The sequence below is a fragment of the Schistocerca cancellata genome, unplaced genomic scaffold, assembly GCF_023864275.1.
Source record: "Schistocerca cancellata isolate TAMUIC-IGC-003103 unplaced genomic scaffold, iqSchCanc2.1 HiC_scaffold_674, whole genome shotgun sequence".
Lineage (NCBI taxonomy): Eukaryota > Metazoa > Arthropoda > Insecta > Orthoptera > Acrididae > Schistocerca > Schistocerca cancellata.
In genome coordinates this window covers 60,001-65,000 of record NW_026046685.1, presented here as the reverse complement: position 1 = coordinate 65,000, position 5,000 = coordinate 60,001, and the positions used below count along the sequence as shown (strand labels likewise).

Genomic DNA, 5,000 nt, shown 5'->3' with positions numbered 1-5,000 from the left:
AAAGTAATCGCTGACAGCACGAAGGATGTCACGCGACTAGTTAGCAGGCTAGAGTCTCGTTCGTTATCGGAATTAACCAGACAAATCGCTCCACCAACTAAGAACGGCCATGCACCACCACCCACCGAATCAAGAAAGAGCTATCAATCTGTCAATCCTTCCGGTGTCCGGGCCTGGTGAGGTTTCCCGTGTTGAGTCAAATTAAGCCGCAGGCTCCACTCCTGGTGGTGCCCTTCCGTCAATTCCTTTAAGTTTCAGCTTTGCAACCATACTTCCCCCGGAACCCAAAAGCTTTGGTTTCCCGGAGGCTGCCCGCCGAGTCATCGGAGGAACTGCGGCGGATCGCTGGCTGGCATCGTTTATGGTTAGAACTAGGGCGGTATCTGATCGCCTTCGAACCTCTAACTTTCGTTCTTGATTAATGAAAACATACTTGGCAAATGCTTTCGCTTCTGTTCGTCTTGCGACGATCCAAGAATTTCACCTCTAACGTCGCAATACGAATGCCCCCGCCTGTCCCTATTAATCATTACCTCGGGTTCCGAAAACCAACAAAATAGAACCGAGGTCCTATTCCATTATTCCATGCACACAGTATTCAGGCGGGCTTGCCTGCTTTAAGCACTCTAATTTGTTCAAAGTAAACGTGCCGGCCCACCCAGACACTCAATAAAGAGCACCTTGGTAGGATTTCAACGGGGTCCGCCTCGGGACGCACGAACACGCACGAGGCGGTCGCACGCCTTCGGCTCGCCCCACCGGCAGGACGTCCCACGATACATGCCAGTTAAACACCGACGGGCGGTGAACCAACAGCGTGGGACACAAATCCAACTACGAGCTTTTTAACCGCAACAACTTTAATATACGCTATTGGAGCTGGAATTACCGCGGCTGCTGGCACCAGACTTGCCCTCCAATAGATACTCGTTAAAGGATTTAAAGTGTACTCATTCCGATTACGGGGCCTCGGATGAGTCCCGTATCGTTATTTTTCGTCACTACCTCCCCGTGCCGGGAGTGGGTAATTTGCGCGCCTGCTGCCTTCCTTGGATGTGGTAGCCGTTTCTCAGGCTCCCTCTCCGGAATCGAACCCTGATTCCCCGTTACCCGTTACAACCATGGTAGGCGCAGAACCTACCATCGACAGTTGATAAGGCAGACATTTGAAAGATGCGTCGCCGGTACGAGGACCGTGCGATCAGCCCAAAGTTATTCAGAGTCACCAAGGCAAACGGACCGGACGAGCCGACCGATTGGTTTTGATCTAATAAAAGCGTCCCTTCCATCTCTGGTCGGGACTCTGTTTGCATGTATTAGCTCTAGAATTACCACAGTTATCCAAGTAACGTGGGTACGATCTAAGGAACCATAACTGATTTAATGAGCCATTCGCGGTTTCACCTTAATGCGGCTTGTACTGAGACATGCATGGCTTAATCTTTGAGACAAGCATATGACTACTGGCAGGATCAACCAGGGAGCTGCGTCAACTAGAGCTGAGCAGCCGGCCGCCCGGGAGTGTGTCCCAGGGGCCCGCGCGAACACGCAAGCGTCCGCTCAATTATTCTGCAAACAGGAGGAGGCTGAGCTCCCCTGCACAATACACCTCGAAACCCTCTCAGGTCCCGGCGGCGCGCAGCGCCGTCCTAAGTACTTGGTCGGGTTCGAGAGAGGCGCAATCGCCCGGAGTTAGGCGAGTAGACGCTTTAGGTGCGACCACCCGTGCTCCCAACTGAGCTTGCCGCTGCCGACAGAGGCCCGGGAGCGTGCTGTCGTGGCATTGCCGGCGGGAGACAACACGCGCCACCTACGGTGACCGGCAGCTCCAACGCCAGCGCCACAGAAGGGCAAAGGCCCCACGTGGGTGCCGAAGCGAACTCTCCCAGCACAGCGCACGTGCCAACACGTCTGCACAACTGCGATACAAACCACCAGCGAGAACCGCTGGGGCGACCGAGCAGCAGACGGCGTCGCGGCGCCGAGTGCCGGGCGGCGGCGCATCCTCAACGCACACAGTCCTCAGTCGGACCAGCACACTGCAGATGTCCACCGCGCTTCGCACCGGGCCCGCGAGGACCCACTTTGGCCGCCCGGCTCCGCGCGCAGGGTGCCCCGGCGCGCAGCTGCGCCGCCTGCCGCGTCCGTCGGCCGGCGCGCCTGCCACTGGGCGCCCCCACCAGCCGGCTGTAGCGCGTGCGCCCACGCACCGCGCGGCCAGCACGCCGGGCGGCCCCCCCTCACCGGCCGGGGACGGTCCCACCCAGCCACCGCCGCGTATCGCTTCACACACAGATTTGCCCTTACTGATTTACCTCCAGCAACAACAACCGTACCACAATGGGTTTACCAGTTGTTCATTTGCGTAACGTCACCAGCAAACGTAGACGTCCATCCCAGTTTGCAAATGCAACGATTATTGCATACCTGTCTGTTAGGTGTCACGACACACTACGTCTGCCCACATACACGCAACAAAATGTGCACGACTAGAGAACACGTGGGAGGTGGCCCCCTACGTATGCGATGTCCATTACGAGACCGACTGTCAACCAGCATCTGTACCATGTCGCAGATGTGGAACGCGGTGCACCATGCTATCACACTGTGTGAGAAGAGACGACTACGTTTGAATACACGCGCCACTACATCAACAGACGGCTCATGCTGATCGCCATCCAGGGCGTCCGTTACTCCCACACGTCTCTATGGCGTACCACACTGCAATGTAGCTGTTATGGGGAGACGGCACGTGGCTGAGTGCACAACATTTGGACCGTATGGTTCGCTGTTGTTGGGCGCAGTCGTTGTACGGTCACACATGTGCCACAGCGTATCATTCAGTACATACGGACCTATGTGCAGTACAATGTGAGGGTTAAGCTTACGACATCAGCGGACAGTGGACACAGGCCGTACCACGACGTAGACTGAGCGCTTCGACATGCGAATGCCAGTGAACAGCTGCGAAGGGCATTGAACACGCAAGCACCTGAACGACCAGCGTGCGAAGGCAGGGGGGAGGGGGGGGGGGCGATGTACATCCTGCAGTCGTCCACATTACAGTGTACAGCGGGAGCATGTCAAAAGTAAGCAACACTTGCGAAGTGTTGAACATGAAACGATACACAAGAGGGTGGGCGGTGCGAGTAGCGAACTATATTCAGAGGGTTGTGGTTAGACAACACTAGATTAATGTAACGTGTCATATGCCAATTACAGAGCAGGTTAAGGCACAACGTGGGTTAGGTTAAGGCACAACGTGGGTTAGGTTAAGGCACAACGTGGGTTAGGTTAAGGCACAACGTGGGTTAGGTTAAGGCACAACGTGGGTTAGGTTAAGGCACAACGTGGGTTAGGTTAAGGCACAACGTGGGTTAGGTTAAGGCACAACGTGGGTTAGGTTAAGGCACAACGTGGGTTAGGTTAAGGCACAACTTGGGTTAGGTTAAGGCACAACTTGGGTTAGGTTAAGGCACAACTTGGGTTAGGTTAAGGCACAACTTGGGTTAGGTTAAGGCACAACTTGGGTTAGGTTAAGGCACAACTTGGGTTAGGTTAAGGCACAACTTGGGTTAGGTTAAGGCACAACTTGGGTTAGGTTAAGGCACAACTTGGGTTAGGTTAAGGCACAACTTGGGTTAGGTTAAGGCACAACTTGGGTTAGGTTAAGGCACAACTTGGGTTAGGTTAAGGCACAACTTGGGTTAGGTTAAGGCACAACTTGGGTTACATTGCGGTACAAATTGCGTTACGAATTTGGTTAGGTTAAGGTGCAAAATGGGTTAGGTTAAGGTGCGAAATGGGTTGGATTACAGTACACAACGTGGTAAGAGAGTGTGTTGTTGGGGGGGGGGGGGGGACCGAGGTTCGTTGGTAGTGATCATTGTATGTGAATGTCTGAGGCAGCGTCAGTATGTCACAGCGGTTATGTCTCGTCAGGATGCGCTTATGCGCTTATGCGCTTTTCGCTCGTGACTGGAGGCGCGCCGCGTCTGTGGTTGCGGCAAGGGAGCGGCACACCTGTGTGATTCGTTCCTGCCATTGTTTCTGTGCCGTAACAGGAGGCAGTGTGGTGGTGTTGGGTGCACCCCTGTGTAGGGGTGGCTTATCTGAGCAATTGTGGATGTCGGACGGGTGGGATATTCTATTTTCGAATTGGACCCCCTGGTGTGGTTATCATAGTGTGGATGGTGTACTGTGGCGGAGAGGATGCACCGGACGTTGGTCCATGCTGGTGCTTACATATTGTATCTGTGTCTGTTACAGGCAGAGAGTAATGTGTGATAGAGTGTCTCGCTGAGGTGTGGTTCATATTGTGTGCACAGACTTACAGCATGTATAGGGACAGCGGGAATTTGGCATATTGGATATAACTCTTCGTGAAACGCAAGATATAGGGGTGGATTGCAACGTACGAGTGCGGGAAGAGTCCGCCGTTCATCCGCTGGAGTTGCGATTTCGGCGGTTGGGGTGGGGCACGTGCGGGTGCGGGTGGAGTGATTGTCGGTTGACTACTTCGTGCGACGCAGGCACTGGCGTTCGGGTTCCTGTGGTGGACAGATGATGCAGGCTTTGTGGGTGGCGTCGGAAAATGGGTACTGTGGGACCTAGCGATGTCGTAGTCGGGGTGGCGGTATCGTCGGTGCAGCAGGTCATGTTTCGGGAGACTTGCAGATGGCGGTATTTAGTTTTCGTGTTGCGCGCGACATGGTGGACGTAGTGTCGTCCGATTCGCGTAGATGGGGCTATTGCATGTGGCTTCGTCACATTGTCATAGATGGCGATGCTGTGGTTTGGCAGTATGGTTGGTGTAGTTCCGTTGGATTCCTGTAGATGGAGGTGTCGTTTCTGGGCCAGACGGTAATGTAGTTTGGTCACATTCTCATAGATGGCTGTGTTGTGTCTGTGGGTGGCGGTGTCAGCGTCGTCCCATAGAGGGCGGTATGGTCTGTTTATTGTGGACGTTGATGTCAGGACCAGAGGGCGCGCGCGAATCG

At 54.5% G+C, this 5,000-nt stretch overlaps 1 non-coding gene across 1 annotated transcript in view; it reads right to left on the bottom strand.

Moving 5' to 3' along the window:
- LOC126138902 (small subunit ribosomal RNA) overlaps positions 1-1,483 on the bottom strand; it is a 1,909-nt gene extending 426 nt beyond the window's left edge. The window contains exon 1 of the ribosomal RNA XR_007528396.1: positions 1-1,483. This exon is cut by the window's left edge and continues 426 nt beyond it. This is a non-coding gene — a ribosomal RNA (small subunit ribosomal RNA).
- Positions 1,484-5,000: the final 3,517 nt, after the last annotated feature.